Source organism: Ictalurus punctatus, chromosome 24, assembly GCF_001660625.3.
Source record: "Ictalurus punctatus breed USDA103 chromosome 24, Coco_2.0, whole genome shotgun sequence".
In the NCBI taxonomy this organism is placed as follows: Eukaryota; Metazoa; Chordata; class Actinopteri; order Siluriformes; family Ictaluridae; genus Ictalurus; species Ictalurus punctatus.
The window spans coordinates 9,101,700-9,115,872 of NC_030439.2; the positions used below are offsets into that span (position 1 = coordinate 9,101,700).

Below are 14,173 nucleotides of genomic sequence, written 5' to 3' on the forward strand. Positions count from 1 at the left end.
GGGAAAAATCAACAAGCATTCTAGCAGTTTATAACTAAATGGTGGAGGCTGTGGAAACTCTTGAGTGGAGACAAGTGAGGGAGATCCAATTTGACAGGAAATGAGTATGCACTGTGTGAAAACACCTCTACCACCAGTGTTGTTGTTTTAGCAATCTTGTAGATATAGAAGGCTCAGCAGTGAGTAGCATAAGGTACGGGAAGGGAAGCCTACTCATCCATGCTAGTGGTACTTATACATAGGCCTACCAGCCAGTTACTGTAGATGGTGGGAACTGTGGAAAAAAAACCTCTTAGCAGAAAATGTCAACAGAGTACCTGAGCAGAAAGGTAGAATGAGGGTGAATGGTAGGAATCCCAACTCCAGCTCCAGTGTTGTGTGGAAGTGGATCTAACTCATATAGCTCGGTCAACAGCCAACAGCGCACAGTACAGTGACAGATACCCACTGGGCCATGTAAGCCACAGGCTCACCTGTCTGAATGCAGAAAGATAGAATCATTGAACTATGCTACTGGCACATGTCCACTGTTTGGCTAGATGGTAGGGGATGCAAATAGCTTGAAGGGTATGGCACAGAGGGAGAATCTAGAGAGGTGAGAGTCACTACTGAGCAACAGCAATGAGCAGTTCATAGAGTTAACTCACATAAGTGAGTAACTCACATAAGTGAGCTAATAAGGCTATCAGTGCTTAACAGAGGACTCCTTATTGAGACTTCCTGAATCCACATTGTACTACTAAAAATGCTTCAGATTAGATGCTTTAAAATAAAGCACTAAAAGCCTTCTTTGATGGAGAACACTGGGGTAAGTCCTCACGAAGAACTACACTGAAGGATATTATAGAGTCTCCAATGTAGTAAATCATATTTATGTGTATAGATCCCTCTCTCTGCTTTTAATAGACACTAAACATCTTCTGAAGCGATTTCAAAGAATAGCTCTGATGCTGTTGCCACAGCAACCTAAAATCTATAAACTCCCATGCAGTTTCCTAGCAGAACAGCGTGATTTTCCCCTTCCCCATCTCCAAGTATGCACTTTGTAACACTTTCTTAATGCTTGTTACATTCTTTTTCAAGGCAAAAGAGAATATTTTTTGAAACATTTTACTATGTGTTATGTAGGACACACTGTGCTTTCTGTACTGATGCCTTTTAAGTTAATGCTATAAATAAGAGTAGAAAATACTGTGGTCTTGTGGCAAAGCTTGGGTTTTAGAGAGGATAACTCACTTCTCTCCTTCCGTAGGCAGCACAGCCAGAGTACAGCAGAGGAATTTAAACACTATTTGTGTTTGAAATATAACGTTCATTAAACAGAACTGGACAGTTTGGTGTCACGTGACCGGCACTGAGATGGCTGCTTGAGATTATTGCTCTGTTTATGCTTTCCTAAGATTTTTATTTTACATCAAAGTATCAAAGATATTTTCATCAGAATGGTCTGAAAAAGACAAGCTAGCTAGCAAGCTGAGGAAGGATGAAGAAGCTAATGCTAGCCAATCCACCATGGAAATCATCCTAGCAGAAGTTAAATTGTCTTGATAACATTGAAGGTCGACTGCAAAAGAATTCTCTAGCGACCTCTCTCATCTCCTGACTGACAGTGTAGCAAAGGACGAGAAACAGACTGGATGATGTTGAAGGTAGAATCACCACTATAGCAAATGTTCACGAGAACCAGTTATCTAATCTCAAGAAAGAACTACAATCAAAGACTGATGGTTTAGAGAACACAGGATGAGAGAAAAACCTTAAAAATGCTACAACACTATATTTAGATGGCACCAGTGTTCAATGACTATAGTCTCAGAAAGTACCATCCCCCTTCTCAAAAAAGTGTATGAAAGAAACTCAACTCTTATTCAGACCTCTTAGAGCCTTTCATTTTTCAACTGCCTTTACAAATTTACATATCACAAGGCATGACATTAAATATGTAATAGTATGAGAGGACAACTGAGAAAAATAAACAGTTTTCCGGAGGAGTCCTGCTTTATGTGAACATTACAAGTTTTGTCAGGATAATTACAGTAAACCATTATGTTTTTCTAAGCTATAATTTCAATTAGTGTTACAGGTACCTGAAGACTCCTATCAGGTGATCTGCAGCATGAGTGCAATTTATTTTAGGGGTTACATTCTTGTTATGTTCAAGAAAAGTTCTTGGTTTCTCAAATGTACTGTTTATCACTTCTTTTGCAGGAAATACAATAAAGAATTGCCATCCCAGTCCCCTGAATTGAAACCCATAGAAAACCTGTGGGGTGAACTGAAGAGGAGGGTCCACTAGAGTCGACCTCGAAATATGAAGGATCTGGAGAGATTCTGGAGGAACAGTCTCGGATCCCTTGCCATGTATTGTCCAACCTCATCAGGCAATATAGGAGAAGACTCAGAGCTATTATCTTGGCAAAGGAAGGTAGCAAAAAGTATTGACTAAAAGGGTGCCAATAACTGTTGCACACCTGTATTTAAGAAAGATATTTTATTTTGGATAAACCTGTGTTGTGTTTTCATTTATTTGATGTCCATGAGAGTAGAATATTTTTGTGAATGTTTTTTAAACAAAAGATCAGAAAGTTAATCAATAAAGACAGTTTTTCACAGCCTTCTTTATAAGTATAAGTACCGAGGGGCATGGTGGCTTAGTGGTTAGCATGTTTGCCTTGCACCTACAGGGTTGGGGATTCAAATCCCACCTCCACCCTGTGTGTGTGTGTGTGTGTGACGTTTGCATGTTCTCCCCGTGGCTTGGGGTTTCCTCTGGGTACTCTGGTCTCCCCCAGTCCCAGGACATGCATTGTTGGCTGATTGGCATTTCTAAATTGTCTGTAGTGTGTGAATGGGTTTATGTGTGATTGTGCCCTGGGATAGGCTGGCCCCCCATCCAGGGTGTCCCCCCGCCTCGTGCCCTGAGTCCCCTGGGATAGGTTCCAGATAGACAGAAAATGGATGGATGGATGTACAAGTACCAGACGGACATAGGGGGACATCCATATTTTGTTTCTTTGTGTATTTTAGTGAGGAAATAGAAATGGGTGCAGCAAGGATTATCCATTCTTAAACAGTAAAACTTTCTGAAATTACATTATAAACAGTCCATTGGTTGATGTTTTCAGGCTTCTTCATTAGATGTCTTTTATCAAACAACTGCACCACCCTTCAGATGACGAATGAAGTGGTGATTTAGGTTGTTAGTGGGTTTGTTTAATGTCATCAATTGCAGGTATTGATGTGTATGTTTCTGGAAATTCTCTTACTGGATGTATACTAGATTATTAATAGAATTGTATTAAAAAGAGAGAGAGAGAGAGAGAGAGCAATCAGTATTATGAATCTCCACATTACATTAAATCAGTAAAACATCCTTCATTTTTTGAAGTGAAAATGATTGCAGTTCAGATTTAGCTGTGTGAATATAGGAATGTATATTTTGTTTCCTCTGTGACATCTGCTCACCAGAAAGTTGTGTCTGTTGGCCCCAGCTGTGTTCATGATGCTGTTTGTCACTGTGAAATCCGTAATGTAATCGTGTGTGTGTGTGTGTGTACTGTCTGTACTTTTTGGTTTCTCTATATTTTTTAGGGAACTTGTAAATCCTGGTTGGGCTCATTACCCTGTGAATATGATACTTTAACTTACTCTTTTAGGTAAGCTTACATTATATGGACAAAATGTTTGTGGACACCTGACCATCAGAAAGCACCCATATGTTCCACATGTTTGTGGAACATGTTTGTGGAACATCTAATTGCACATTAAACCCCACTTTGATGTTATAATAAGCTCCACTCTTCTGGGAAGGCTTTCCACTAGATTTTGGAGCGTGGCTGTGAGGATTTGTGTTCATTCAGCTACAAGAACATTAGTGAGATCGGGTACTGATTTTTGGTGAGGAGGTCTGGGGTGTAGTCAGTGCTCCAGTTCAGTGGGACTGAGGTCAGGGCTCTGTGCAGGACACTCAAGTTGTTTTACACCAAACTTAACACACCATGTCTTCATGGAGCTTGCTTTGTGCACAGGGGTATCGTCAAACTGGAACAGGTTTGGGCTTTTTAGTTCCAGTGCCCAAGGGGAATTGGGAAGGGAAAGGGAAATTGTAATGCTACAGCAAACAAAGACATTCTATACAGTTGTGTGCTCCAAACTTTGTGCCAACAGTTTGTGGAAGAACCACATATGGGTGAGACGATCAGGTGTGCATTTTTTTTTTTCTTCATATAGTGTATAACACTACTTTTCATCTCCATCCAAGAAATAGTGACATGCTGAATTGTAATATACACTAACTCAGTAGCTACAGTAGCTGGCTAAACTGGAGAACCGTTAGTTATTTAGCTCTGAAATTAAGATCCAACTTAAATTGACTTTTGTGGTTTTAGGTACAGTGCTGTGAAAAAGTATTTGCCCCATCATGATTTCTTCCGTTTTTGTCAGATCTATTTAGATCAAAAGAACTATTTAGATCTCATACTAAATATTTTTAGCTCTTCAAACAAAGTACAACATAAAGCAAAGGAAACCTGAGTAAACACACTATACAGTTTTTATTATTGATTTTTTTTTTTTAGGTATCCAACAACAATCTGGTTGTGCCACCTTTAGCAGTAATAACTGCAACCAAACGCTTCCGATAACTGGAGATCAGTCTTTCACAGCACTGTGGTGGAATTTTGGCCCACTCTTCTTTGCAGAACTTCTTTAGATCAGCCACACAGGAGGGTTTTTTGAGCATGAACTGCCCGTTTAAGGTCCTGCCACAGCATCTCAGTTGGTTCAATTCAGGACTTTATCTAAGCAACTCCAAAACGTTTAATTGAGCTTCTTTTTATTTTTTCAGCTATAAAGTGGTGGACGTACTCCTATGCTTTGGATTATTGTCTTGCTGCATAATCCAGCTGCGCTTGAGTTTCAACTAACGGACTGAAGACCGACATTCTCCTTTAGGATTTTCTGATAGAGAGTAGAATTCATGCTTCCCTCATTTATTGCAAGTTTGCCAGGCCCTAAAGCAGCAAAGCACCCCCACACCATCACACTTCCACCACCATGCTTGACCCTAGGTATGATGTTCTTTTTGTGGAATTGGGTGTTTGGTTTACATCAAATGCAACAGGACCTCTGTCATCCAAACAGTTCCACTTTTGAGGTAGAGAGCATTCTCCCAAAAGGTTTGAGGATCATCAAGGTGTGTTTTGACAAAATTCAGATGAGCCTTAATGTTCTTCTGAGTTAGCAATGGTTTTCACCTCACCACTCTTCCATGGATGTCATTTTTGCCAAGTGTATTTCTGATAGTGGAGTCATGAACAGTGACCTTTATTGATGCAAGAGAGGCCTGTAGGTCCTTTGATGTTGTCCTAGGCTCTTTTGTGACTTCCTGCATGAGTATTTGCTGTGCAGAGGAATTTTGGAAGGTCGGCCACTTCTGGGAAGAAACATTACTGTGCCGAGTTTTTCCATTTGGAAATAATGGCTCTCACTGTGGTTCTTTGGAGTCTCAGAGCCTTTGAAATAGCTTTGTAACCCTTCCCAGACTGATGTATTTCAATCACCTTCTTCCTCATCGCGGAATTTCTTTCAACTTTGACACAGTGTGTTACTAGGTAAGACCTTTTAACCAGCTTCATGTTGTTTAAAAAGTTCTATTTAATTATTGATTTGATTGAACAGGGTTTGCAGTAATCAGGCCTGGTTGCGTCTAGTCCAACCCCTAGTGAACCCCATTATGAATGCAGTTTCCTAGATTTGGGGAATTAGTAACTATGGGGCAAATACATTTTCACACAGGCCCAGCTGGTATTGGATAACTTTTTTGCTTCAATAAATAACTTTAACATTTAAAAACTGTATTTTGTGTTTACTCAGGTTGCCTTTGTTTTATCTTAGATTTTGTTTTAATTTCTGAAACAATTTATATACAAAAACAGAAGAAATCACAGCACTGTATATTCAATTCAGCTTTTTAATTCAGTTTTATTTGTATAGCACTTTTACCAATGGATATTGTCCCATAGCAGCTTTACAGAAATATTTAAATTCAGGATATAGATTTTAACTGTATGGTTAAAAAAAGGGAACCCATCCTAATCTGGGTGACACTGGATAGTGCAATTATAAATAAATCCCTTCTATAAATGTGCTAATGCTACATGGTCAAGTAGGATAATTTATTACAGTTTTTACATGAAGTCTGTTTTGTTGAACTTGAGTTGCAAAACTGTTCGTGGCAATTGCGGTCCTAAACCTATCATAGCAATTATAGTCCTAGCCATCATAGTATAACTGTTCTTAAGAATTGAGGTCCAAAGCCATCTTTATGGTTTTTAAGTGGCACCATGCTCAGTTATCTCAATGATCTTTAGGCTGCACCATGTGGGGCCATCCTCAGCAGCAGCATTTGACATCCAATTGATGAGAACTCTAACCAGAAGTAGGCAGGTCCGGAGAGCAGAAGGGGTCAGGATCACTGGCATCCCAGGAGTATCATGTGGAGCTCAACTGAAAGAAAGAGGGAAAGAGAGGGAGAGATTTTCAGGTATGCTTATTACCCCGTAATGGTTAAGGACAATGTACTTTGCATGAGTGCAAGCAGGGACTCCAGAAGGACTAGCTATGACAGCTAAAATGGAGAGCCAGAAGGTAACACAGACATGAGGGCTCCCTGGGACATAATGCAGCCAGCTACTCCACCATCAACAAACCATGTGTAGCACTTGTATGCTCTGATACAAATTTATTGAGCTACTGGACCAGTTCTAGGTTCGGATGGAGTGGGGGTAACGTTGAAAAATTAGACCAGGGACCAGGTACTTTAAATACAAAAGCCGTCAGTTTACTGAAGGACAACAAAGCAATACATTAAACAGGCATCAGAATCAATTAATAGTCCTGCAAGTAGCAAAAGGTAGGTAGAACACACTTTAATCCTTTTTTTTCCCTCTTTCTCTTTCCTTCACCTAGGTCACAAACAATTTGGTTTACCTAGCTTATTTTATTAGATTAGACCGGTCTAAGTATCTTATTTTAGGTTAATAAAGTGTGCCTATTTTCTCTTTTTTTATCCCTCGAGTTAACTCTTTTTTCCCCTTTCCTTACAAGTGAGAAAACATTTGTTGTTTCCAAATCAAAGTCAATTCAAGTAAAACGCTCTTAAACCTTGAATCATAATATTCACAATGATGAAACAGAATACAGTGTGAAGTAACACTTCAGATCCAGTTCAAGTTCAGTTTCAATTATACCTTCAAATTCAACCGAGTTCAGTTCAGTTCAGTTCAGTTCAGTTCCAAGGGAAAAAAATTGTCCCAACACTCCTACCGTTCTGGCAGTGAGTTTACTGGTGTCCCATCGTACACAGAAGATCCTCTCTGGCATGAAGAAGCCGAGTTGTCTCTAGAAACTTTGTCCGTGGGTTTGGCTCGCCATCTTGTATCCCGTGTGTGTGGTCCCCACATGGCGGCAGACCATAGTCCAATTTCTAACAGGAACACAAACAACAACAACAACAACAACAACCTGACCTGTATAACAGGTCATAAAAGAAATAAATTATTCTAACCACATGAATAAAGCAAATACACTTTTACAATTTCTGTGAAACGTAACATTACTGCTACATTACTGTACATGTTTAACTAGGCCTCAGACTAGCGACAGAGAAGTACCTCTCTCCTGCTGTCAGGCCGATGACATCTTTTTCCTTTACATAAGCGAAAACTCACATTTAATCAACTTAACACAATATAAATTCACACTTTACTTCTTTAACTAACTCAAAGATATTACTGGTAAGTAGTGTTTGCAGCCTTCTCCAGAGTTATATCGTTAGCTCTTTGCTAGCGTTTACAGCATTCACTTCACAACAGCATTTACAACACTTCAAGTAAAAGGGGTTGAAACTCACCAAAAACGTTGTTGTTTTCTTGTATTTAATCTTCATGAATGCCCAAGCAGGTAAGTATTGCTTATGAGCTTATAAATCAACTCTTCACAAAAGCTTTTAACTTTTTAGCTTGTTAGTCTGTCTGCTTCTCTTCTCTGCTCAGTGCTGCTTCAAAATGGGCCAAGGAGTCTCTTAAAGGGGAAGCGTCACCACAATTCCTTACAGCCATACTTCTATTTGTTTACATTAAATCACTGTCAAACTGTTTTTAACCATTCTTAATTGTTTCTTACTTGCATGTGTTTTAACTGATTATTTTATGAATTATTTATTGATGATAATTCAATGTGGGTTACACATGCCTGGATGAACACGTGAAGTTTGGGGGGGGGGCAACCAAATATCCCAGTTCACCACAACACTCTATGCCTGTGAGCCCCTAGATCTGCTCCTTTACCTAAGAAAAACCTATTCACAAAAATGCACATGATGAAACGGAAAGTCCATCCAGAGTTACTATGTAATCAGAATCACTTCTATCTGCATGTGGTCCTAGTAGAAGTACTTCAGTCTTGTCAGAATTAAGTAAAAGGAAGCTAATAAGCATCCATGTCTGCCAGACTGAACTAACAGATTTAACTCAAGTGTTCTGTGATAGCTCCTTGTGCATTGCTATGTTTTGCAGAAACAAACAGATGGTGTTGCTTTCTTTCTAAATTTGTTTCTAAATTTCATTAATTGTTGGTCCTTATTTCCTTGTTTTCTTCTTTTGAGGAGACATGGAAAGGATGTACACTAATTTACATTGAATTAGGAGAGAAAGGACAAGTTCCCATGCACCCAGAACCCTTAACTCTTTATGTTCTGATGAGAAAAGTGACAAAGCTATTCATGTAGGAAAATAGACCAGGGCTATTTGTGAGAATGTCTTTTATTAATAGTATTATTAAAAGGTTTATCCCTCCCAGAACAGTTAGCTATTCTGATAATTCATCACATTAATTCAACAGAAAATAACCAATGCCCCTGTTATCACCCCTGATCACCCCCGTAACATAACCAATGTAATTGATGCTTAAAGCTTGGGTTGTCAACAATATTTTCATTTCTGGTTTGCACTGTTTACCATCAAAAAAGTATCCATTGCCAAATAAACCATTCAAGATCATAAACATTTATAAAACGTCCATGGATGTTTGATAGTCCTGTTATTCTCCAGACAGGTCAGTGAAAGCTGAGGCATGTGCACTTACATGTGTTCCATACTAATCATAAGTATTAAACTTGGTTATGGATGGACACAGTAGTTTGCGTGATGTCTGACATACAGGTTATTTAAATGGAGGGGCCCATGGTTGAGTAATGTATTAAGTGTAGATTGACCATAGGCTAATAGTGTGAAATGTGATTACTGTATAGTGATATTTTTGCAGTAAAAGGAAAGTTTTGATTGCATATATCATGGAAGTCTTAGCTGAACAAATATGCTGTTGAAGTGTAGCTGGTGACTTGGAAAGAAATTTCTTTCCATGTGCTGGTTTCTGAAGCACCCTGATTTCTGTCATGAGCAGCTGGCATGTTCACGAGTCATCCTGCCTGGCAGTCCTGTGTCCCTGTCCTGGCTTCATGAAGGGCAACACCTCACCTCCTCCTGGAACTAATCTTGTGGTTCCATGGTAACAAGAACATCTGACAGATTCAAAATGCAGAACGGTAGGGTTTTAAAAACTAGCTCCTTGCCATGTCTTTAACCAAGAGGGACCAAATTTCTTGGAACAGAGCAGCAAATTTAATTGCTTTTGAAATCGATGAGCCCCTGAGCCCTGAAAAGGTTGGGGGCTGCTGGTGGAAATGAAGCTTGTATCCCTGTGATACTGCCATCAAGATCCACTGCTCTGATGTGGTTGCTGCCCAGTGAAACAAAGTTTTCAGCTGTGAAGTGTCTGTTTGTCATGGACAGGCTATATGGAACACTTTAACTGTGTGATATTTTCCAAAGCTGGAGGTCTATGGTAGGTAAATTAGCAACTACCTACTTCACGTGACTTCCAAGTCACAGATATACGGTCATGTGAAAAAATAAGTGTACCCCATGGAAATATATATATATATATATATATATATATATATATATATATATATATATATATATATACAGTATCTCACAAAAGTGAATACACCCCTCACATTTTTGTAAATATTTGATTATATCTTTTCATGTGACAACACTGAAGAAATGACACTTTGCTACAATGTAAAGTAGTGAGTGTACAGCTTGGGTAACAGTGTACATTTGCTGTCCCCTCAAAATAAGTCAACACACAGCCATTAATGTCTAAACCGCTGGCAACAAAAGTGAGTACACCCCTAAGTGAAAATGTCCAAATTGGGCCCAAAGTGTCAATATTTTGTGTGGCCACCATTATTATAAAGTATATCAACTTTATTAATATGCATTGTTTCAAACATGATCAAATGTTTGCTTGTCCAAATATGTCAAAAAAGTTAACAATTTCCATGGGGTCTACTTATTTTTTCACATGAGTGTAGTTCTCCTCACTCTCTCCAGATGAGGAGTGGGAGGAAAAATCTGCCCCTGTCTTTTGTAGGTCACTCTGCCAAAAGATGCAAGTTCTCAGGACTGGGTCCAGGCCTGTTTATGACTAGCCTTCCTGGGCTGTGGTCTTTGGATCATAATTGACTCAAAACCTGCGTCTACATCCACCAAATGAACTTGCCGTGTCAGCTTCGGTGTTACTGTGCATTCTGTGCATTAACTTTCCATTCTGACACGGCCTCTCTGAGATGATCAATGTCAAGGCATTGAGCACAAAACTGATATCCATCTTTGGCTACCAGAAGGCTCAGACATTTTCCACACAAGGGTGAATCCTGCATTATCATGTATTATTTCCTTTAGGAGCTGAAATTATGTATGTAGTGGTAATTAGCAATTCAGTGATTTACCCTGAAGTGTGTTATTCCAAGGCAAACCACCTGGAGAAAACAGGGAAGTGAAGAGCTTGGCTCCAATCTCAATCCACTGATCGAGATCCCACAACAAATCTGTCACTAGCTCTGGTCTCATGACCAGGTGCTTAAGGTAGCTGCAGAAAGCATCTCCAATGCCATTAACACAAGCAAGCACCACCCTCCCAGCAAGAGGATTACTTTGATGAGAGCTGGGGACCTAGCGATTGCCACAGCCCAGAACACTGGCAGGTCTACTCATCAAGACATCAGATTGGCAGCTGAGAGTTGACTGGGGCAAATTCCCTCCTAAAATCACCTGACAAAAGCTGACATATTGTTTCCATCAGAGACCTCAAAACAATTGGAAATGATAGAGCTAACAGAGCCCTTGGAAAAATGTATTGTGGAAGGAAATGAGAGAAAGAACGCCAAATATCAGTAGCTGGTGGAAGAGTGCCAAAAGCAGGGATGATGTGCTTACTGTCAGCAAGGTGAAGTACAGTATAGGTTTTTGTTGGCTTCTCATTTTGCAAAGTCCTCACACTGCTAGACACCATTGGGGTTGCATAAAGAAAAGCCACCAGGTCTATCACAGAGGCTGCCAAAAGAGGCTCTTGATGGCTTTGGATCAGGTGGGGTGATCTGTGGTCAAATACTGCTGGGATGCAAGGTGGTGTTTAAACAACCCCAGCTAGGTAGCGGGAGTGAGGGTGTCTGATGTTTAAAGGCCTGTAAGACCCGATAACCTTAGGAAACATTACTGATGATGTGGCCCAGTGCATCCTAGGATGTACCTTCTCATCATGGCTTAACAAAGCCTGAATTAACAGAACAAGGTGCTATCAAGGAATGGCTAGAAATCTGGTTCCTTTCATCATCATTATTATAGTCTCATACTGATTTGAACCTAAAAATTTGAGTTTTCTGGCTGATTCACTCTATGGTTTAGATGAAGTTTAAACTGGAAAGCTCCCGATGATAAAAAATTAAAGAGATAAACAACACAGACTCTGGTCCCTCTTAGGCAAAGTGGCCTGTTTACATCAACTGGCTTTGCTGTATTTTATTCTCTGATTTTATAATGATTTTATTCATCTAGTGGTTGTTGTCACACCCTGCAATATGCATCATTGTATTGTGTAAATGTGGTGTGTTTTCATAGCTGTGTGAAGACAAAAATAAAAAAATCTAAAAATTGTAGCCACTTTCATATGTGGCACTAGATCAAGTATGTATCTGATACTTGGTCATGCAATCACAATGAGAAAGGTCAAAATCCATGTGTGCGTGTGTGGGTTTTTTTTTGTTGTTGTTTAATGTCACACTTCACTGCGCATGCTCATATTGTTGCTGTGCTGTCTCCCACACATCACTTGGCACAGGAATTCTGGTAATAGCTGCATGAACAGCAAAGGCTTCTGGCTTTTGTTTGTTGTTGTTGTCTTTTTGCCCTAATCATGAACAACTCCCAGAGCAAAAAATCTTTGTGATGCAAATTGGAACACTTTAATTGCAACAGTAATGAGGAATTGTCCCACATTATTTATATGTGTATATATATATATATATATATATATATATATATATATATATATATATATATATATATATATATATATATATCTGTAATGCACAACATTCATTCATTCATCTTTGGTAACCACTTTATCCTGGTCAGGGTTGTCGTGGCTCTAGAGCCTGGGAATACTGAATAAGCTCTAACACTCTAGATGAGATTTGTCATGTGCAAAAGAAGGTATCCAGGTGTTTAAACACTGACCCTGAGTGTTAGGAGGGGTGAATAAAACTGTTTTAAACCTACAGTGGAATACTCCAATAGATTATGCTTAACTGGCTCTTGGTTGTTGTTGTTTCAAAAAGGCAAAACTTTTGAAGATTTTTTTATGACAAAATTTATTTTACAGAGAAACAATGAATCGGACTTCCATATAAGTAAGGTGCACTGTTAGCCCAGATTTCATATCTACTTAACAATTTAAGTACAACATACTTAAATTATTTAAGTTTGAGTGCATTACTAAAAAAATGTAAGTAGATTTTACTCATTTGTAGACATATTTCATTGTGTGAATAATTTTAAGTTAAATGGATTAAAATTATTAAGTTTTTGTCCTGACCACACCTCCCCACTGGTTAGCTGTTGCAGAGTCAAGGGAAGACATTTTCCTGTGGTTGCAAGTGAATTTGAGGAGCTCTTGATGAGTGATTAGAAAGTATGTTTTAGCCAGTTTTTATTGTTTCTATTTTCCATTGAGAGGCTGTTTGTGAGTAATAAAAAATATAGTTTGAAACAATTTTGGACATTTTCTCCCGCTTCAACTTGAATCAGGCGAGTTCAGGGGACATTTTTTCGTCTGTACATTTTAACTGTGAAAAAATATTGTTTGCGTGGCAAACGGTGGCTTTGTGGTTAGCACGTTCATTTCACACCGCCAGGGTCGGGGTTTGATTCCTGTGGCTCTGTGTGTGTGGAGTTTGCATGTTCTCTTCCCTTGCATGTTGCTGTGGGGGTTTCCTCCGGGTACTCCTGTTTCTTCCCCCAGTCCAAAGACATGCATGGTAGGCTGATTGGCATGTCCAAAGTGTCCGTAGTGTATGAACGGGTGTGTGATTGTGTGCCTTGCGATGGACTGGCACCCTGTCCAGGGTGTACCTCGCCTTGTGCCCGATGCTCCCTGGGATAGGCTCGAGGTTCCCCCGCGACCCTGAAAAGGAGTAAGCGGTTGAAGATGGATGGATGGAAATATTGTTTAAAACCATTTCTCCCACTTGAACCCCTGCCAGGTGAGTTCGGCAGACATTTTTTCATCTGTTAATTTTTATTGTTTTTTTTTCCCATCGAGGTGCTGTTTGTGAGTAGTAAAAAAAAAAACCCCACTGTTTTCAGCTTTTAATTAGCTAGTTTTTCACTCGTGTGCGGCGGACACGATCCCACTTGAACTCCTATCCGCCGACATTTTTTCGTCTGTTCATTATTAACAGTGAAAAACTTTGTTTTAAACAATTTTGGACATTTTCTCCTGCTTGAACCCCTACCCAGCGAGTTCAGCTGACATTTTTTTTTCGTCAATCTGTTTCTTTCTCTGTTGGTATGTAACTGACAAGGACTCCTACAGTCAAACTCCAGTGGGGATCCTCTGCGTCAATTCAGAAAGTCCTCAGCTAAACCCATTCAAAGTGAGCATCGACTTGAAGGGAGTTTGGTGATGGATGAACTGGCCGACCTGCCTCAGGCCTTCTGTGTTCTTTTCGGACTGATTTATGCCCTGTACTTGAACTATCCTAAGT

The 14,173-nt window shown here is 39.5% G+C and overlaps 1 long non-coding RNA gene across 2 annotated transcripts; it reads right to left on the reverse strand.

Annotated features, from left to right (window-relative positions):
* Positions 1-5,971: 5,971 nt before the first annotated feature.
* Positions 5,972-8,095, reverse strand: LOC108256857 (uncharacterized). 2 transcript variants are annotated; one of them, XR_001810361.3, is made up of 3 exons: positions 7,913-8,095; positions 7,327-7,529; positions 5,972-6,507 (listed from the first exon to the last, which is right to left on the reverse strand). It is a non-coding gene; the product is annotated as an uncharacterized LOC108256857 (long non-coding RNA). The 2 variants fall into 2 exon arrangements; XR_001810360.3 differs by having other exon boundaries at positions 7,327-7,486; positions 7,913-8,090.
* Positions 8,096-14,173: the final 6,078 nt, after the last annotated feature.